The 23,886-nt window shown below is 35.0% G+C and overlaps 1 protein-coding gene across 2 annotated transcripts in view; it reads left to right on the plus strand.

Moving 5' to 3' along the window:
- Positions 1-23,886, plus strand: part of Src42A (Tyrosine-protein kinase Src42A) — a 201,029-nt gene that overhangs the window by 140,985 nt on the left and 36,158 nt on the right. The gene's annotated exons all lie outside the window — the stretch shown is intronic.

Here is a 23,886-nt window from a genome sequence, read left to right on the forward strand (position 1 = left end):
CGTACTTGAATCTTGACTGCCTGCCCACCCCGGTTCTGGGCGTGAGCATGTGTTAGGGAACTCTATGAGCTTTTAACCATAGAGCCAACTGTGCTACGTAGCTCAAACTATTATACTATGGTCATTCGACGGCAACGGTCTCTCACCAGGGGGATACTGCTAATATGTTACAATTTGGGAGGCGGGTATGGGTACCGCCGCCCCGAGAACTTAACCGACACCTCTGCCATAGGTCACCTCAAGTTTTTCGCTATGTTTGGTGGCTTAGCAGGGGTGCCCGTGTTCATGGGGTGAAGTTAATCCGGGTCTTGACGGTGGATGCATCTGCCCATCAACTATGTGGCAAGCCGGATCGGGAGGGACTAGTTTTAGCAAGACTCAGGGATGGATTCATGCATCCATCACTCAGATTCCTATCCACCTTCCCAGAACTTCCTCTAATTCTGGAATATACTAGATATTATAATGAAATGGTGCACCATTGTTGAGCCTTCGTTCGCACTAAAAGCAAATAAAAGTAAAACCAGAGTGGCCAGATCGGCAGTACTCGTGCTCCAGATTGCATGTACCATTGACCCGAATTGAGTTTGACATTATTTCGTCGAGTTAACGATTCAAAACGAATCACGACTATCGCGATATCGAGCCACTCGATTTAAAAACACTATCATGTTGAACGTTATCAAATTTTGACAAAATCGCATATCTTTCTCTCTTAATTGATTTTTTGTCAATTATTGTAGGGAGTATTGTTTTTAAATTAAGGTGTGTCATGAAAGTCTTATAGTGTTTAAGATAATATTATCAAAAAATATATTTGGTGTATTGGGCCGTGTTATGCTTCATTTTTAATAAAATGTTATTTATTTATTAGTACCTCTCATCCCCGGCGTTTCCCGTGCTTTACGCAGAGTTTTCTGAATCAGATGTAGATTTTCCACTTGTTTTCAACGCCAAAGTTTCAAAATTCTTCTGTAAATGGGAGGGAAAATGGTTTGGGGTTAAGTTAACTCGGAATAAACCTGTAGACTTGCATAAAAAAAGCCAACCACACTGAGACACTGGGATACATATTTAGAGATTATTATTCTTATTGAGCCAACATTTTGAACAACTTTGCAGTGTAGAAAAAATGTAATTTTATTTGTGTGGCAGCGGCCATGTCTGTAAATGCCCTTCAAAGTTGGTCCCTATTAATGAAACATTACGTTTTTAGGAGTTTAGACTCTACTCTTCTGCCCTGATGATGAAATATGTAAGGCTGTCAACATAACACGCTCAATATGTCAAAATACAAACGAATTAGATCAAATCTTCACTGTTAGCTTTTAGCTATAGTATGATGCAACATCCCTGATCCATTTCCTAACTAGTCTGTGTAGGTACCCGTTCTATTCATCGTCTGTAGTAGCAGAAAGCAGGCAACGGGCAATATGCAGCGTGTAGTGTGGTTAGCTCGCGCCTGTTTTATGTTTAGAGTTACTCAACAGGTCCGTGTGTGCGTTGGCTGCGAAGACCGAAGAGGCTGCGGTGCGCGAGTGAGTACCCGCCGGCCCGGCGGCCCGGGGCGGCGGATGCGCGCACGCATTACTGCATTCTTACCTCGTAAAACACTTCGGACAGACGTTGCCAAGCGGATGAGAAAGGAGTTACTGCAGACGCGGTTAGTGATGTACAGTAGAGCACCGCTCTGCTGCGATCTAGCGCCGCACCATGGCTAGTGATTGAAGAGAAGCACCGATAGAACTGTTTTGCTGGCGTGTCTGGTCAGCCCCAACTATCAGGCTATCGATGTATGAATCTATCTTATCTATTTATGAAAATAGTAGTGTCTTGAGGACGGCATGGGTTTGATTTTTATACAAATCTACAGTTTTGTTCCGAGATTAGAGGAAGGTCAATCTTTTTCCCACCCCTTAAAGCAGAATTTTGATACTTTTTGATGACATTTTGCACACTTGACAGAATGACAGGACAGTTACTGTTAACTCGTAAATCTGAATTTAATAAACGCGGACTTCAGCTAGTTCAATATATATTTTTTAGTGTCGCTGGGACGTGGAAGTTGAAAGACCTTGTCTAAAATTGGTTACGTTTATTTTTGAAGTGAAACTTCTTTAGGCGCGTAATGGATTTTCGGGGACGGAGTAAAACCGAGTCAGGATCGACACGAAAATGCGGGTACCCCCACCACCGCTCACCGTTCACTGTCCCTCTCTCACCATATGCGCTTGTTGAGGTGGGGGAGCCGCTCACGAACGTTCTCTCCCGACACGGGACAACAATCGATGCAGTTTTTGCACGATTCATTAAGGATTTAAGTGCTCATGTATATATCTCGCACTTTAGTTACCATAACCCAATTATCACGACATTAGGAAATGATATTCATGAAATTGACAATGAAAATGGCACATGATTGGTAAATTGTCATTGTAATTTCTTTGTAATTTTTAATTGTAATATTGTTATTTATGTAATATTGTATACTTGTGAATAAATTGAAAATTTTTGGAACTATACATTAATCGAACGTCATTCATCTATAAGAAAATATTAGAAAAAGCAAATCCATGCTTCGTCGTTGAATTATTTAACCTCTAATTTTCAAACTAACCTAAGAGAGAAAATAGAGATGATGAAATGAAAATAGAGAGAGAGGAATACTAGAAGTTTCACTTCTGTCTTGCGTAGGCTTGACACACCCACTTTTTTTATTCACGCTTTTATTGATTGTGACACAGGTACAATCTTACACCACATGAAGTGTCCAAGTTACGCATCAGTAGATCATCTGGAACTTGAACAGCTCCACTTAACTGCAATCCTAAAACTTATACTAGTAATGGGGCAGTATCGCGTCTAGAACTTGACTAGTGACACACATTATTATTAGCGATGAGTCGCTCAGAAATGAGCCGCACAATTGAGTTAGCTTTTTTTGATATTCCGTATTGATATGCCGTATTCATACGACTCCCGGTAAACCCGTACCACGACTCAATTGAACTGTTACTTTATTATCAGAGACTTGAACGACATCTGACACTCCGATATCTGGACTTGGACATATGTACCCCGTGGTACGACACGGCGTACCGCTGGGAGCCGTGCCGGGCGAACACTCTTATTGCTCATACGCTCTGAGCTCACGGCTTGAGCCGTCGTTTAACTGAGTCGACTCATTGAGCCGTAAAAAAATATTGAGCGGATATCGTCGCTCCCGCTCTTGATAAAATAAGTCATGACTCTTCGCTAATTACTATACACTTTCTTTGGGACACCACTCTACTGAAATCCTAGCAACAAAGCAACCAGGCTCATCCGATGTCCATATCGTGAACATTGAACATTTGAATATGCCTAGTCCCAAACTGGGCGCATTAGGTGTCCCAAGTCATGGGGGAATATCTTATCGTACTTTTGAATAGATACATAGAGCACGATCAATTGCAATCTAGTACTTAATCAGGAGTGTCGGGTATTGCAACTCGTGCGGAAGTACTTTTGATTAAACTTCTGAAACAGTAACCGTTTCAGAGTCGATTTTGTGGTGTAACTTTTTTTGATCTGCGCTTTCTTTACTGTTTTTTAGGTCAGATTTAAAAAAATCGGTCGCTAGGAGTTAATATCAGCTGTTAAATGCGTCGAAGCTTACACCCGGCTCCAAAAGTTTTATAAAAAATTAAATTATTATATATTTTTGGAAAAATGGAAAAAACTAAAAAAAAAAAATTGAAATGCTCAGATTGAAAAAAGTTATCTATGGGATGTAGATTCACCAGTTTCCGGCTTGAACTACGAAATTCCGTACACCGTGAGTATGCATTTAGGATTCGTGGTGAAATGATTAAAAATGTTCTGGTAAATTCCAGATATTAATTCATGTAACTTATCTCCGTGTAGATTTGTATCACCTCATTTGTTCGTCACAGTCGAAAGTTATCGATTTGTTTCCGAAACAATATAATGTTAATATGTATATACTAGTCCCATAGATCGCACGTGATGTTATCGTTCTAGAATCCTCGTTATCAAACAAGACTCGTGAGAAAGAAGAGGACGACGTCCGTACGAGCTGTCTCTGGGATTAGTTTACATACCTATGTGCATTATAATACTGTGCTATAATTATGGAATTTGCGGTGGTCTAATCGGCCAGGTGAGTGTGATTAGGTATCGGTACGGGTGCCTGTTTGGTACACCTGGATGGGCGTGTCCGCGATCAGATGAGCGACTGATCTGGTACCTTCCCAGGTAATGACTCTCCATCCGGGTCGCGTGGTGCAGGTACTACTGTAAAAAAACCATCACACCTACCGACCTATTGGTAACTCGGAATAGTAGGCCTCCATCAGCGTAGGCTGCTGAACAGATAAACTAGTAAACTGGAATATAGCTCCATTATTTGGGTCCCTTCTGAACAAAACCTTATACTAGAAATAGAAAAGTGCAAAAGAGATTTAAGCGTTACCTATATTATATGAGAGTATATACGTACTATGCATTCCTGTATCCATCCTTGTTCTTAGCAGGTATGCTCGATTTCAACACTTTCAACCCGCCTTTTAAAAACTAATCCCTGGAACTGTACTTAATCCACTTATGTTGAAAGATGTTTACTTATATACGCCTGACCTATTTTATACTCCGAAAGCTAGGACTTCTAGGCAAATTCTAGAGGCTGATAGGCATCAGAATCCGCAAACCAACAGAGCGACTAAACTATCTGTATTGACCATCGACATTTTTAACGTCACTTTACAGACATTTCAGCAACTATAATAATAATAATATTTGGATGATTTGTATAGCGCCGTTTTTGTGCAAAATCACCTCAAGGGCGCTGTACAAATATATAATACATTTCTACAATGATCTATGTTATTACTAACTATATATGGAGATAATATACAGTACAATACTTACCTGGTAGGTCACTTAAGATTAACACTTAATTAACATTAACTAATTGTTTATTAGCGAAATTTCGATATAGGATTTAGGATGTAATTGAAAAATTGGATATAACTGGACTTTCTATCAGGAATTGTATATTTAATTTAAGAGCATGACAGCTCTTTTGACGTATCTCACAAAATAGTATAACTGCCCCCATGACCTTTTATACTTACATCCCAAATTTGTAAACTTTTCCGTAACGTAACATGGTGTATGGCTGTTTTATGGAGAACATGAATAAATAAAGAAGTGATGCTTCTTTTACTTCGATCAAAAACTTTCGAATATCGAAATTATTTCTTGGAACAGATAAATGAGGTCCTCCTACTATGGAATTTCACATTATTTACAAATTAATAATAAATGTACCACATAACTTTTAGAATATTGGAAAATACCGAATAGTTAATAAGATATACAAATTAATAATATAATAGGAGGAAAAATAAAAAAAGTTGTCGAAATGTTGGTATTTACGATTATGAATTGTACTGTATCGTGTCTCTTGTCACGTCACGCGAAACCATTGCCATACGCTTTATCCAAGTTCACTTTGAAAGCTCCGTAATTTTTGTGATATCGAAAAGCTAATTTTATTGACGTTATTATATATTTTAAACATAATATATTTTAATAAAAAGAAAAATAGGACGCAATCTCATTACAGTTGACCCAAAAACTAAGGATTGTTCATATATATAGGTGCATATTTATACTCTTTCGACAGTGATGGTATATCCTTACCAAACATCATAGAGGAACAGCCTTTTGTTTTCCACCCGTTATTGTTATCAAAGAGAAAGAGGCAATAATATATTTTTTACAGTTTTTCAGAAAGTTTTTTTATAATTTAAATCTTACCTTTTTTTCTTTTTTGAAGTCTTTCTTGAAAATTGAAATATGCCGTAAGCAATCGACGAATCTACACTTGTACTGTGTTCGATTCAACTCTGGTTTCGATACCTGTACAATGTATAATGAATGTCATTTACCTGCCGGTGGATTAGCAGTCGAACGGTCTTGACGATTTGAAATCAGTTTGTTTCAAATCGGTATGATCGTACTTTTAGGAATTTTGTATTCTTTGACTTGGCGCACTCGCTCGCAGCAATCGTGGTCGAGTTGTACTCGGTAGAGTTGGTGTTCTGTGGACATTATGATCAGCCTTGACTCCTGACCTATTATTCGAAAGTTAGATTTCGTAATTTGCATCTTCACTGCGGTTTTTTGCATTGTGCATGTTTTATCGGTGGATGTATCAAGGAGATGAGTCAACATTACCTCTCCAGATGAATACGCTACTTGGACCTAGTTGTTTGAACAACTTTGACACCGTCATGTAATAGTTTTCAGCGCCATTCCAATTTTTTAATGTTTGCCATTTTAAAAACCTTCAGTGTTAGATCAAATTTTAATTTGTGTTGTTTAAGCATCCGTGAATGCATCACCGGTCATCGAAATAAGATTAATCTGATAATTGTAAACATTCATACGTTCTGCTACATTTTACGCGTTTTTTTCTTTTTTTATATTATAAGCTTACTCATAATTAGTATTTATAAATCCTTTCAAGATTTATGTAAAGAGCTATTTTATGTATGTATCTCTAAATGAGCTTGTTTTCTTTCCTCAAGAGTCAATATTATAATTTTATGTTTAGTTTCTATTTTTTTCAAATTGTTATGATTTAATTTAAGCCATCAGTTTTATATATTATGGCTCCTGTGATGCCATAAATTCTAGGTAAATCTATTAAACTTGCTCATCCCTTAGTCTTTGTTGAATTTAGTATATAATGTTGATTTACATTACATTATTGTATATGTAAATAAATTAATAATAAGCGTTATTATGTATCTGTCTAATTTATACTGGAAAATCATAATCATAATAAGCTTGATGCTTTGTACAAAGTGATTTTTCGTTGCAGTAATTTTTATGCGATTTGCATTTTTCGCACAGTTTCCGTGTAACTCCTTATTATTACTCGTACGTATCTACTTTACTTTTTCTTTTAAATTCCTTTTGACGTGGTGTTATTGTTTATTTGATGCATAAATTACGAAGTATTAAACTGTTTAAACTGCCTTTGTTGCACTTTGGAATCTTCCGCTTTCCCTTATTAATTGGATATACAAATAATGCAGAAAACTAGTTAATGTGGACGATGTTATTGTGTTAACGGCACTCCACACCACACTAGCGACCGAATTCTTGTAAAAGTATTACGAGTTCTAAGAGTTAGCTGAAGATCTGAGCTATAAATCTAAATCTATAATATATTAAAAAATGCAGCACGGCTACCATAACGTGCGTACATTTGACTATCCATTTTCCTGTTTTAATTTATATTAAATCCGTGTTCCAATTTATATTAAATCGCTTTTTCAATGTTTCAATTTATATTAAATGCATATTCCAGCTTATAATAATTCCATGTTCCAGTTTATATAAAATCCGTGTTTCAATTTATATTAATTCCATGTTCCAATTTATATTAATTCCATGTTACATTTTATATTAAATCCATGTTTTAGTTTAGATTAAAGTCCATATTCCAGTTTATGCTAATGCCGTGTTACAATTTATATTATTTCCACATTCCAAATTTAATTCAATGTTTAAATTTTCCAATTTATATTAATTCCATGTTCCAATTTATATTAAATCGATGAGAAATGTGTTCACTAATTTGAAAGGTCGTTAAGCCTTATATCTTCTTCACATGCGCGATGTTCGTTTAGATTTAGATACAGTCCTGCCGCGTGTTCTGTTAAATTTTTGAGAAAGAGTTAAACATTACAACGGGGCTAACAGCAGTGTGTCTGTAATACAATTCTCGGCTTTATCTTCTATAATTCCCGCGGTGATCAATACAACTGGTCACCTGATCACCACCGCTCTCTGCATGCGAATATCCCTATTAACCACTTATAATTCACAATTACACAATAATAATTGTAACTGGCCGTGATACAATTAGGAGAGATAGGCGTTATGTTGGGATATTACAAATAATAGTGAAATGCGAAGTGGAAAACTCTGACGTAACGGGACCCTTTACTTTGTTGGTTGCAACTCAAACATTACATAAGATCACCGTTTGTTGCACTTACTAGTTTTGTACATAGCTGAATCATTTCTCATTATCTAATTTATTACTCTTTTAGCCTAGATCAAGTCACAAATCAATTTATTTTACAAGATCCTAGTGCTATCCTATTTTATATTATAGAAACAAAGAGTACATTACAGTGATGAAACAATTTACAGATATTACATATTTCAAGGTGGTGTGATATGTTTCCTTAGAATGTTTCATATGTGATATATATATTCAGTAATTACCGGGTGACGTGTTTAGTTCGTGTGCATGCATCTGGATGTGTGTGTATATGTATGCGCATTGAATAGTTTATAATATTATTGACACGATGCCACTTTTAAATTTAGGCACTGAATCTGAAAAATGTCGATGTTAGAATTTAGACAAATATTATCGAATGTATGAAGGGCACGGTTAATTGGGGAATTCGAAGCTTCATTTTTTGTAATTAATAGTATAGCTATGCGAAAAGTTGTATTTTTTCTATTTGTTTTTAATTTGATGTATTTCTTTATTATGTTTATTTTTTTGCCATTTAATATGTTGTGTAGGTAAAAAATACTAAATTAACATTTAACTCAATGGAACTTAATTGGTCTAGAACCACAGACATATGAATATATAGACTAGAAATCAAAGGTGAGGGGTAAAATCAACTGTTGAAGAACGAAGGGCGTAAGGCTGACTGTGATTCGTCAATAAATCAATCTGACAGTATATAGGCATCTCGCATTATAATATCACCATTTAGTTCTTAAAAGTAAAATCTGCTTTTGAATGAATAGACATTTTTACATGGGAGCGCAAATTACTCGCCACGTTATGAACAAATTTGCGAAGTCCAAACTCGGAAAAAAAATTCGGTTCTATTTTCAGAGTCAAATATTTCGTTTAAGTATTTAGTTAAGACACTTTTATAAATGTTCATAATTTACTTCCCAGCAACCAACCAGTTTTGTGTTTCGCGTCCAGACGTTTCTCGATGTGATAGTATATTATGTTTCTACAACTGATTCATATTATACGATGTGAATATGCTTAAAATAAAGTAAAATAATGCTTATATATGGAATGTAATACGACAATTGGGTTTATTCTCTTTTTCACATCTATTTTTACAAGTTTTCATATCACAAGCCACTATTTTGCCGTGTTCATAAAATGCCTCGACCATAGCTCGACGCTAGTTCGAACAAGAATGATGCCGTCACATTCTCAAGATTCACGGGAAGCCATACGCGAGCCCAGCCGGCTCCAATGGAACCGGTATGGGGAGTGGGGAGTAATACGCTTTTAATCACTTAGGGCAGGTCTACTAATATTCATATGTCTATGTCTAGAACATATGAATGTTTATTGTTATAATTTTTTACTGTACGACTGTTTGCTTCCTAAATAAAAAAAATAAAAAAAAAAATATAATAATTAGGGACAGATGTTCGGTACAGGCGATGTTATAGTTTACTATTGGCCTTGAAAATCTCAAATCCTATCTGCTTTCATAATGGTTTAGTAAGAAACAACGATATCTATAATCTATACCCATCACCGAAAGACAAAAAATATAGTCGAAGTGATCAATCGGTGCTTCTAAAAACACTTTACTGTTGTAACGATGTTAGTTTGAAATCTGTCATTTTTTCTATGTATTCTTTGGATGTTATACATATAATAATAATAATATTTGGATGATTTGTATAGCGCCGTTTTTGTGCAAAATCACCTCAAGGGCTCTGTACAAATATATAATACATTTCTACAATAATCTATGTTATTACTAACTATATATGGAGATAATATACAGTACCATACTTACCTGATAGGTCACTTAAAATTAACACTTAATTAACATTAACTAATTGTTTATTAGCAAAAATTAGATACAGGATTCTTCAGTGCCTGAACTTCACAAAATAAAATAAAACATACATTTTGGTGATTTTTTTTAATCAATCGAAATAGGCGGCCAACGAAGCGAAAATTTCGCAGAAGAAGTGACCCTTAACATCTGAAATTGTATTACATACCAGCTGTACTCCGCTACGCGTTGCTGTGGCTCAGTAGGGCTGTGCAGATAGAGAAACAATAGCGCGTGTTGCTTTTACGTCCAACCGATCGCACTATTTAAAAAAAAACAATGTTGTACCTGTCACAGGTGACATCTATGTAAATTAGGTTTTTAAAAAACCGTGTATTCGAATGCAAGGCTGTGACAAAATATAAAAGCAATTGGTGAAGAACTTTCAGAGATTTAAGATTATTAACAAACGAACATTTACATTTTTATTTATATAGATTTTGTATTTTGGTTTTACACTCAACGTGCGACTCGATTGATTTAGCGAAGATAAGCCAGATAAAGTATTAGCATCGACACTTCATTAATACAGCAAGTCGCAATTAGGTGAAGGTTCGCGATCTGTCCGAGGCGATCATTGCGAAAGTAGTCATTGCGGGGAAATAAAGGTCTGCGCTCATCTGATGATGATGGATGGACGAACGATGATGCTATTGCCACTGTAAGTGCACGCAACACAATAAATCTGGGGTGATTTGTCTCCTTTAAAAGCTAGGCCTGATAAAGACTGCTGCCCATCATTAACTCTTTGACGACAGCAATATGGCGGATCGCTTTTATTTATTACATTTGCGAGTCCATACTTTGGATGTTTTTATCGTTCAATTTGATATTTAAATGCAGTCAAGGGCAGCCGCCACATTCAGGGTTTGGCCCTTTTAAAGACCACGTGAGTCGCTGTATCAATTTATTTACTCTATTCAAAATTTTAACTTTATTCCAAATTTATACACATAACCTATTAGAAAAGAAAGAAAATAATTAAATTTCAATTTAGTTATGTTTTTAGCAGTTTCTTGAACACCTTCTTCCCAGGTCAATAAACCATTTGGTATAGGATGATCATTTGCAGTTTCTTACCTTGGGGAGAGTTTGTTGTATACTTTTGGTTTGTTTTTGGTCAATAAATCCGAATATTAATATGGAAACATGTAAACTGATTACTGTGGTTTAAGGCCAATGAATCGACCTATATGTCATTGCTTATCCCATATTTATAGGTTTATAATTGAACTATTTGCGGCAATTTCTAAATAAATTAAGATAAAGTCGGAAATTTTTTACCTTAATTTAGGCAGCTATCGCTTAAAGAGAAATGATACCTAAATATGGGTAGCCATGGTTGCAACACGGCATAATAACTAAAAAATTAAATCACTATAATACTTTTGCCCGTGAAAACCTCAAATCATAACCAAATCATATTATAAACCTCTTCAAATCATACCTATAGGTGCGCCCTCGTAATCGTACGTATGACACGATCGCGTATATCATCGGTTGCCGGGAAGGTACTCGGTAGGTTAACTCGCTGATAATTTGTATGCTATAATTATAATTTTCAATCAGCTCCGTCGCCTCACCGCGTATAGAGCGAGCGAGGTTGGTCATGAACTGCCATTATCGTCATCGCACGCCGCGAGGACGACCGATTGTCTTCAGGGCTCCCTGAGGTCGTGAGTCGCCGTTATTGGATAATTTCTGGCAATATCCATGCAGTTACTAGTTTCTACATGATTGTTAACTCTCTAATCGTTCTTATATACTCGTAGGTGCTTTGGTTTTTCTGAATGCTAATAGTATCTTGGCAATTTTTCAATAAAATTTTCAACTGTAAATCGTTTTTTAGAAGGTATACATTACCTTATTTACACAACAACGCCCACCGGTTTCGGCACAACCAACAGACCATATAGCGACCAAATCCTAGGAAATTTTTTACAAGACCTGTAATTAATGTCGCTAAATCGCATTAATCGCAAAATAAGTTCTGCAGTTCTGCTACCCTGGCATTAGTGTATTTTTAAATAGATTTCCGTCTTTTAATTTGTAATTTCGATTCGTTAAATACCTTGTAATGCCGAGAAATATTAAGATTTAGTTATGGAGTTAGCGAATATAAATTAGAAATGAAAATGCGGAAATTGATTGAAAAATGAATTTATGTGGCTTGCGGTGCTGCATTTTCGATTTTTCACTATAATAATTAGTTAAATTAATGTGGTTTTCGGCGTTTAGTTTTGGTGTAGCCGTGAAGTACCATATATCACGAACTATTATTAGCACCCTACTCTTTTTTATTAAAAGGGGTAGGTACTGTAAATACTGTACCTAGTATTAACGCGCGCAACACGGTATTACGTCCACATTCTTAAAAACACACTTCACCACAATCTACACATCTTCCCTGGTGATGGACAATATCGCTGTCCGAAACCGCCATAATAACCCAAAAATGAATGGCGATAATACTTTTGCCTTGAAAATCTTAAGCGATATTATTTCTGTTCGTATGTTGTCTGTGGTAAGTTGAGAGGTTGCAAGGTGTGCAATGTTTCGCCTTTGCCTGTTGGTTGCTGGTTGTTGGTTGCTCGCACGGGCCGGTTGCGACATGTCGCCGATTTGGAGATTGTTCCCATATCAAGGGTCGACGTACCTTCCTCGGTTGAACAATAATTCCATACTCGCATCATACCACTAACCGCGCTTCTTCTTTGGCCATTGCCAATGCCACTTGGGCACTCACCCCTTGGGGGTACAGACTGCCTCCATTTTGTAAATATATTTGATTATGTGTTATTGTTATTATTAATTTTAAGACTTTGCAAACCTTGCGATACTTACTTTTAATATAGTGCATAACTCTCTTGATATCAAATTCATCTTGGAATGCTATCGCTTTATAAAACGTTAGCCGTAGTCGCCACCACAACTTGTTTAAGATACCGCATGGCAGAACAGATGTTCTTGCATAGCATGACAAGATGAATGATGCTACGGAACGAAATTCCTAAAATACTAGGTAAATTTAATTATTCTTTAAAAAAACTTTCATTCTATACCTATCTTCCTAAATGTTAAGAATGTGCACAGAGAAAAATGAGTATTGCCAATTTATTAAGAATTATTCGTAATCCGGTTAAAACAGGATTGCACGCACTTAACGAATGAATTGATAGGTTTCCTGATAAACTCTTAGGAAAATACCAATGTATTATCACGAAGACGTGTTCACAAAAATGCTAACATTTTCGCATTTCGTCATTACATATTATCAAGACAAACGCAGGTGCATGAACACGTGTTCCGATATATTAGGAATTTACTTTAAGTGTATCAGGAAACGACCTGCAATTCTATTTTTAATTCACTCTATCTATTTTAAGATCACTGATAATTTGAAGAGATTCTTAATAAATTACCAATGCTTATTTTTGCTCCGTGTACACTGTAAATAGATAATATATCTGCCATATAAAAATTTCAAATAAAAGTAAATAATATCAATAATAGTGGCTAATAAATGTGATAATAATGATATGTAGGTGTTTATTGACATTCCCATTATATGCCATTGTTTTTTCGAGAGCTCGTCTCAGTGTAATCTCCAACTTCAACAAGCATCTCGAGTGTCTGCCCGTGATTTTCTGATAACCTATCTTCGAATAGTGCTTTCATCAACATTTGATTGGCTACAAGTCATTATGTGTTATGAATTAGTGTCATTTAAATTACGTATCTCACATCCATTACGATTCTAGGTAACGTAAATAAATCTTTGGTAGGTTCATGACTATTAAATGTACGGTAAATTGAATCTAAAATGATATTGCTATTTCTTACCTTGATGTATCGGCATGTATACGAAGGCACAGTGGATGCCCCTCCCTAACCCAACATAGTATAAAGCTATAAAGGATACTCTCTAATCTGTTTAAATTATAAATACCAAAAATATGCCTTAGATAACTGTGTAATTTTCTCGTATAGTTCGCGTAGAATTAAAATAAAATTGTTAATTACTGTATAAACAACATGTGCGTAGACTACAAGAAAATTATGAACGCACGTAAAAGCAGGTTCTATGATTACTCCTCAAAATGACCAATCAACACACTTTTGAAAGGTGATATAAAGTCATTCAAAGTGATAGTTACATATTTAACCTAGTTTTTGTTCAATCACTTTTCATAACTTTATAACACCTTTTATAGGTGTGTTGAATCGTCATTTTGATGAGTTTTCCGGTCACCACGTTATAAAATACTATTTTAATAGACTATTTGTGACAGTTTCCCTTGATTATTTTTTTCACTATAAAATGTGTCACCAACAAAAAAAATGCACTTTTGCGCTTAAATCATTTCTCCAAGCGATTTTTATGCATGTTACCTATATTCGCCGGATACGCTTAAAAATGTATGTTTTTGGCTTGTATATTTCTCTTAAGTGAGAAATGACAAAATAAAAATATCAATAAAAATGTCATATAAAAAAAAGAAGAGGAACGTTGTGGGGTAAGTTTAGGTGAAAGATGCACCTAATAACTTGATGTTTTACTTTCGATCGTATTTTGTAGTATAACGGTAACTTACAATATTTTTAATTTAATTAATACTAAATAATTTTGTTTAAATGCACTACCCAACCTTCATAATCTTGTTTTGAAACTAATTAAGACAAAGGAAAATAACACGAGATTAAAAGAAAAATTAAATACTTCATATTGCAATATTACAGCTAATATCTATAAAACATGCAATTAAATACTGAATTACCGTGGATGGATTCGTAAGCATGCATTATAAAGTATGGCTTCTGATTAGCTTCCGTATCAATGCAATTAAAGTTATATGGTCACAAATTACCGTGCAATCTTTCTCGACGTTGTATTACACGACGTCCCGTGATAAGATATCGGACTAATGCTGTGAATCGTGTAAACTCAAAGACATTTCATGCCACCGCGCATTTTCGTGATGATTATCAGAGGACAATTTCACGGACAGGTGGTTGGTGTTACAGGAATCTTCCCGAGCGACGAGTTCTTATCCGTTATATTTATTAGACGGAATCTGGCGCCCAACGTGGGGACTTCCTAATAGATTTACTTAAAGTTTTAATCCCTTTAATGATCTTTGTCGTTTAAGCCCCGATTAATCTCATACCCACGACACCGCGCATTTTCTTGGATAAGTGTTATTTAAGAATCTTCCCGTCCTTTAATATTACTAGACGGAATCTGGCGCCCAACGTGGGGTCTTCCTAATAGATTTACTTAAAATTTTATATTATCTAATGCTGTGTATCGTGTAAGCCCGAGTAATCTCATCCTCATGAAACCGCACATTTTCTTTGACAAGGGTTATTTAAGAATCTTCTCGTCCTTTAATTTTACTGGGCGGGATCTTAGCGGGAACGTGGGGTATTCCTAATAGATTTACTTAAAATTTTATATTATCTAATGCTGTGTATCGTGTAAGCCCGAGTAATCTCATCCTCATGAAACCGTACATTTTCTTTGACAAGGGTTATTTAAGAATCTTCTCGTCCTTTAATTTTACTGGGCGGGATCTTAGCGGGAACGTGGGGTATTCCTAATAGATTTACTTAAAATTTTATATTATCTAATGCTGTGTATCGTGTAAGCCCGAGTAATCTCATCCTCATGAAACCGCACATTTTCTTTGACAAGGGTAATTTAAGAATCTTCTCGTCCTTTAATTTTACTGGGCGGGATCTTAGCGGGAACATGGGGTCTTCCTAATAGATTTACTTAAAATTTTATATTATCTAATGCTGTGTATCGTGTAAGCCCGAGTAATCTCATCCTCATGAAACCGCACATTTTCTTTGACAAGGGTTATTTAAGAATCTTCTCGTCCTTTAATTTTACTGGGCGGGATCTTAGCGGGAACGTGGGGTATTCCTAATAGATTTACTTAAAATTTTATATTATCTAATGCTGTGTATCGTGTAAGCCCGAGTAATCTCATCCTCATGAAACCGCACATTTTCTTTGACAAGGGTTATTTAAGAATCTTCTCGTCCTTTAATTTTACTGGGCGGGATCTTAGCGGGAACGTGGGGTATTCCTAATAGATTTACTTAAAATTTTATATTATCTAATGCTGTGTATAATGTAAGCCCGAGTAATCTCATCCTCATGAAACCGCACATTTTCTTTGACAAGGGTTATTTAAGAATCTTCTCGTCCTTTAATTTTACTGGGCGGGATCTTAGCGGGAACGTGGGGTATTCCTAATAGATTTACTTAAAATTTTATATTATCTAATGCTGTGTATAATGTAAGCCCGAGTAATCTCATCCTCATGAAACCGCACATTTTCTTTGACAAGGGTTATTTAAGAATCTTCTCGTCCTTAAATTTTATTCGGCGGAATCTTAGCGGGAACGTGGGGTCTTTTTAATAGATTGACTTACTTAAAATTTTATATTGTATAATGTTGCGTATTATGTAAGCCCAGAGTAATCTCATCCACATGACACCGCGTATTTTTTTTGACAAGCGTTATTTAAGAATCTTTCCGTCGTTTAAATGTATTAGGCGGGATCTGGCGCCCATCGTGGGACATGTCCGATATTTATATTAGGTATAACTTACAACTTAAGTGACTGTTTTAAAGTGGAGATTATAGTGGAGACTTATTGCTTAACTGACGTGATGCATGCGTGCCCCTCTTACTGCTTAGTGGTCGCTGCCACCTTGGCGCCAACTAATACCATTAAACTGCATTCTCCTCACGCTAGTACGTCCACTCGTTTAATGATGGTTTTAACGTACAATAACAGTGTTTAGGCAATTAATGATTTATTAAATACTGAGGCATTATAAAAACACAGTTATTGGTGTGATCGATACTTCAAATCTGGACCTGCTCCTATTCTGGTGTCTGCTATGACCATTGAGCTATCGCACCAATGTTGACATATCGTATTTGTTTACTAAATACGGCGTTTTTGAACTTAGTTGTTTTTTTTTTTTTTTCAAAAGTAATACACGCATTCCCGGGTTACGAATAACCTGACAATATTTGAAAATCTCCTACTTCCACCACAGTAAGCGGAAAATGTTGCTTGTGTTGTGATGGAAGACTTAGCTAGCCGAGGAATTGAACACACGATGCCTGGGTAGGACCCAAAAGCGATGTTAACTTCGCCACCTACCGGCCTTACTTACTAGTTATCATTGTTTGTTTCCGGTAGAGGCTTTATTTGATGGCGATGTATAGTTTCGGGGAAAACCTTCTCACTACATCAAACATACTAATTTCGGACGTGGGTCTGTCTGTGAATGATTGTAAGAATGGTTCAATGAACTCAGATTTGTTTTAGTACCCTCATTAGTCTCCACAAGTCTTTTGGCTCACGTAAATGAAATTGAAGTTTTATTACAAGAATTGAAACCAGAAATTTTAATGTTAAGTGAAACATGTATAACTAGTGATATTTACGATTCTGAAGTATCATTTATTGGGTATTCAACTGTAAGATGCAATTCATTTAGTCGGCATACGGGAGGAGTTCTAATGATTATTAAAAATAGTATATCTTTTAAAATAATATCAAATGAAGTGTTTGATGAAAAAAATACATGGATACTGGCAGTGCAAATAAGAAAAAACTTTATTAAAGGAACATACGCTGTATTATATCACTCACCAAACCAAAGCCATTCAAAATTCTTAGATTTTTTCGAAAGTTGGTGTAGTAAAAACATGAAAAATCAAGATATGTTTTATGTAACCGGTGACTTTAACATTGACATGAAAGTCAAGAATACCTACAGTAATAGACTTCAAAGTTTAGTGAATAATCTAGGACTGAAACAACTTGTGACCAAACCAACTAGAATTTCAAATACATCAGCAAGCATTATTGATTTAGTCATAACAAATCATTTTTACTTGAATGTTAATGTTATGGATACTCCAAAAATATCTGACCACGAAAACATATTAACAATATTTGAAACGACCACAATTAAAAATGAATCAAGAGAAATTACATATAGAGATAAAAGAAAATATAATCAAACGATGTTTTGTGAAACTCTACAAAATAATATTTCCCAAGTTACCGAATCTAATGACCTACATGACAAAGCCGAGAACTTCGTCAATATTTTGACTTCAGCAGTCGATAAAAATATGCCTTTGAAAAGGGTTCAGTTTAAAAATACGAATAAATGGTATTCAAAACCATTACACAACCTTCAGCAACAAAGAGATAATGCATATAAAGCGGCAAAATTGGAACCATCTGAAGAAAAATGGAATGCATACAAAAAAGTTCGCAATATTTATTCCAAACAAATTAAACAACATAAATGCGATTTTTATAAACAAAAATTAGAATCACAACAGAATGAACCAAGAAAACTTTGGATAACACTAAAAGAAATTATTAAGGGTAAACAAAAAGAAGTTGTAAAGTCAATTGATTTCCCAGATGGAACTGAAGAAGACGTAGAGAAGATAGCGACTAAATTTAACGAGCATTTTATTTCGAGCATAGATCTTATAATTGAAAGTATTCCACAACATCCTGAGAACCAAATAGACGAGCTTGTATGCACCGATGAAGAATTTAAGTTTAAAAATATAGATTTACCATACTTAAAGAGAGTTTTGAGTAATATGAAGTCTAAGGAATCCCCAGATGGTATTACAATAAATATACTCAAAGACTCTATAAATATTATTGGCGAATCGATGGTCCAAATTATCAATGAATCTTTAAATAGTGGAGTATTTCCCAAAACTTGGAAGACATCTGTAATAACTCCTATTCCGAAAATTGACAACCCAAAAAAATTTGACGACTTTAGACCCATCAATTGTTTACCCAAATATGAACAAGTACTGGAATACATTGTAAAGGAACAGTTAAATGAATACATTGAGGCCAAACAGATATTAGTTCGACAACAATCTGGTTTTAGAAAAAAATGTTCTTGTGAAACTGCTATTAATTATGTAATAGACGAGTGGAAAAATTTTCGAGATAAAAAAAGCAAAATTATTGCAGTATTTCTAGACTTAAAACGAGCATTTGAAACAATCGACAGAGATAGATTAATCAAGAAATTAAGTAATATTGGAATTAATGGTAAAGAATCTAAATGGTTCGTTGATTACCTATCAGAAAGAACGCAAGTAACAAAATATGATGGTATAACATCTGAACCACATCACACTAATAAAGGCGTTCCGCAGGGTTCTGTATTAGGTCCACTGTTGTTCATTATATACATGAATGATATTATCAAAGTGTTAAAGCATTGTGCAATTAAACTCTTTGCTGATGATACATTGTTATACATAGCCAGTGAAAATTTACAGGACGCCATTGAAAAAATACAAATTGACTTAAATTGTGTAACACTTTGGTTAAACCAAAACAAACTAAAATTGAATGTTATGAAAACAAAGTTTTTAATTGTGGATAGTGTAGGGGGAAACGAGCAGGCAATACTAAAAATTGATAACGTAAACATAGAAAGGGTGAGTAGTATTAAATATCTGGGTGTAATATTAGATGAAAAATTAAAATTTGATGAACACTTAGAATACATAACAAAGAAAATTGCTAAAAAAGTTGGATTCCTAAAAAGGATCAGAAATAACTTGGATCTAAAGACAACGCGCCTTGTTTACAATTCTATTGTTACTCCGCATTTAAATTATTGTTCTAGTGTTTTATTCTTATGTAACGAAGCCCAAAATAATAAACTCCAGGTTATACAAAATAGGGGGATGAGGATGATTTTAAAATGCAACATTTTTACTAGAGTTAAAATTATGTTACAAAATTTAAATATGATGACAACCAAACAACATATAATATATAATACGTTAACAATGATGTATAAACTTCAAAATAATATGCTCCCAAATTATCTGCAAACAAATGTTATGTACCATGAAAATGTTCACAATTATCCTACGAGAAGACGCAGAGATTTTAGGCTTCCCAAAACTAAACTTTCATGCACACAAAACAGCGCGTTTTATAAAGGGCAAAAACTTTATAATAACCTACCAAATGTCATAAAGGAAGCCCAAAGCCTTAGCACTTTTCGTAGGACATGTGCTTTATATGTGAAAAATAATTTTTGATTGTTGAGCTCACCAATATTATTTTAGTCACCTAGATATCTTACATAATATAATTTTGTGTATTTATCTTTTTCTTTTCAAATGTAATTGTTATTTCTTGTATTTTTTATATTTTCCTACTAGATGTATGAAAAAATTTGCATACATCTAAATAAAGATTCAAAAACAAAAAATTAATTGTAATAATATTTTGATGATTTGTATATTATATTTGTATGTCGCTGTGATACATTTACATAATTATCTATCTTGTTACTAACCATAGACTAGTCCTTTCTACCTATAATATAATATTTTTTATCGGAAGATAATTTTATATTTATATTTGAAATGAGTGTATATTTTGTTTAAATTTCATGGGTAATCTTGACAAGTAGGTAAAGTCAGATTTCGTGGTATTTCAAGGGTCTGCGCTTTTTCCATTTTCAAGAACGCATTATTTACTGACTAGATTTACCGACTTGCGGTATAATCGCCTTGCAATGAGGATCATTTGTCTTGTGCTATTTACTTATAAGAAAACTTTATGTAACAAATCATTCATCGCGCTTCATACATTTTTAACACATCATACAGTGAATTCGACTTATTTAATACAGCACCTCACATTTTCAAACCCCAACTCAAGAAATACCATACGCACAATACATATTAGTCAACACAGACTAGATCTATCCCCTTTTCCCCTTTCCTCCCTCCCACCATCCCAACCCCACAGTGGAACTCTTTTATCTTGTATATTCACAAAAAATTAAGATACATCAGTGAAACCTCTTAATAATAGTCTCTTAATAATATATATAATAGTCACTATACATTGTAGATACTAAAACTGTTGTTTTTCCAAAATAAAATAAAAATAAGAAGAGAATAACGATGGTGACGCATTTTAAAACCCAAATGCAATATATTTTATAATCAAATTAGCGAGACAGTGGCACAAATGCGTAATACACATTTCTATTTCGCACATAAAATGCATATTTATTTTCTCCGTCCATAAACAAGTATAATACGTGATAATTCCATCAGCAGGATGCCCTGCACATGATATTTCCTCTCAATTGGCTTTCACTCTTCGCGCCACATCCACTGATGGGGGGGCACTTAAAGAATAGTTTCTCGTTGCAGTGGATAGCCGCCATCGTGGCGTCATTCAGTGTTGTACACTGGAGCAAGTCACAGTTACTTGACTCGATGGTTGGTTTTCGATTATGGCATGAATATTGTCTGATACCAACCCTCCGCGGAGAAAACTTACTGATATAAAATACTGTTAATTTAAAAAAAGAATATTTTCTCGTTGCAGTGGATAGCCGCCATCGTGGCGTCATTCAGTGTTGTATATGGAGCAAGTCACAGTTACTTGACTCGATGGTTGGTTTTCGATTACGGCATGAATTTTGTCTGATACCAACCCTACACGGAGAAAACTGACTGATATAAAATACTGTTAATTTAAAGAAATAATATTTTCTCGTTGCAGTGGATAGCCGCCATCGTGGCGTCATTCAGTGTTGTATATGGAGCAAGTCACAGTTACTTGACTCGATGGTTGGTTTTTGATAATGGCATGAATATTTTCTGATACCAACTCTACACGGAAAAGCTTACCGATATAAAATACTGTTGATTTTTTAAAATTATGGTCAAATTATTCGTTTTCCTGTTAAAAACGGGACTACAGGCCTTTAACGATTGAATTGGCAGAGTTCCTAACAAAGTATTAGTTAAAAACGTGTGTTTAATAGGACGGCGGAACTTGTGTTCATACAAATACTGATATTGTCACATTCCGTCATGATATTTATTAGGAAAAGAACACGTGTTCTCGATATATTCTGAATTATTAATATTTTATCAGCAACAATTTGTCAATCCATGCAACTTTTTTTACAGGATCATTTTTCTCAGTATTGCTTCCAAATGATTGCTACATTGAATAATTACATATTTTTCAAAATTATGTCATCCGGTTACCCTGGGAGTCCCAAAATGAATGAGTATTTCCTAATTATATGAAATAATTAATCTCAAAAGGATAAGCCCTCTTCAGACGTTCTCGCAATTTAATTTATATACTAGCGCAAACCCGTGAAAAATCACGACATATTATAATTCCAATATGGAAAAGACGATTAAAATAATTTTCTGTCAAAATATTATGTTGTAGGTAATTTATCGCTTTTCGAATTTGTTCAAACAAACAGTTCCAGTTTTGTAAATGACACTTATATTCAAAGCAAATTTGAGTTCTAGAATTGATTAAATCGGTTTTACAGTGACAGACGAAATTAGTAGTTCAAGGTCATTATCATTCTGTGGTTATGCCACATTAGGATGATTTTTATTTACCCCGCCCCTGTTTTTATTTGTATGATGTTTGAAGTGATTTATATTTTTTTTCCGGTAAAAACCGATTTACTTGTCGTAAGTTTCAAATTTTGTTTTTCCCCCCCTTGAGGCGAATTATATAATACTTAAATCTGGTGATGTCAAGAGTCGGTACAGACCAAGAGCTAAATGCAGTAATGCTAGGGTGTTGTGAAGAGTCATCCTCTGCCTACCAGTGCAGGGATATGCGCGATGTTTAGTTATTTGTGTCATGATTATACTATAACGCCCCGATGGCAGCCATTAGGGGCCCCGACTGCATCACACAATACGGCCATAATCCCTCTTATTATCTCCCGGTCCATATTCGTCATGTAAAGCCGTTTCCTGGTGATTGATCGTCTCATTGTTGCTACTAAAATAATTTCACAATTACGTTATTGACTTGCCCCGACCACCTTCACGTTACACCGAGATAATGTTAAGGGGATGCCATACGTACTAATGCAAAATCATGTGTTTTTGGTTCGAAAATTTGGTCGCCTAGAAATGTTTCAGATGCTTTAATTAAATACTGCGAGTAGAATACATACAAACCTTTGAAATAATCGAGTATTTTTTAGATAAGTCTTTTTATAAGCCCAGAAAAAAATAATGTATAGCCTATGAAAACTGCTTTAAAGTTCAAAATCTCCTACTTACGAACCCATTTTCGGTTATGATTTTATTGCATAATGTAGCAAATTAAGTTATTTATAAAATGATCGAAAAAAAAAAAAAATTTATGCCTGAACATCCACAAAATAAAATAAAAGCCACTTTTTAGCAATGTTTTTTTCTTGCGTAAATCAAAACAGGCGGATGGTGTTAAGCGGGAATTTAGACCTTATCGCCATCTACGTAAGGGTTGTTATTGATAGCGGCTCAATTGAAAATACTACACGACGTAGTGCATCGCCTTAACGACACACTGGGCCCACGTACGCAATGTTCGCAATACATTGTATCTGGACAGCTTGCAATTCATACATTTTCTATGAAAATAGATGCTTCAGAAACACACCTGTCACATGCGATGCAATCCTACTCTCACCACGCAACGTCGATCTGCGCTGTCCAGATTGGCGTGAAAGAAATTGGCGTTGGTGGAAGGCCCTCCATCGAATTGGATTTGACGGTTAAGGTTATGTTTGTATTGGTGTTTCCCACGGACATAAAAAGCCATGGACGGAGCAATTCGAAGAAAATTTGAAGCCGCGGAGTGAGGGGGAAGATGTATGAAAAATGCCATAACCTACTTACATTTTTAACGACTTATTCCATTCCTTGTCTTATTAAGTACCCCAACTAATCCTAAGCCGTAACTGCGATAACAACACAAAAATATAATAATAATATTTCATTACGCATCACTTTGCATACAAATCAGTTATACAAGATGGCTGCCAGGCAATTTCCCCTCACCCTAGTTTTGACTTCAATGT

This window comes from Hesperophylax consimilis, chromosome 13 (genome assembly GCF_061612785.1).
Source record: "Hesperophylax consimilis isolate HC1 chromosome 13, BYU_Hcon_1.0, whole genome shotgun sequence".
In the NCBI taxonomy this organism is placed as follows: domain Eukaryota; kingdom Metazoa; phylum Arthropoda; class Insecta; order Trichoptera; family Limnephilidae; genus Hesperophylax; species Hesperophylax consimilis.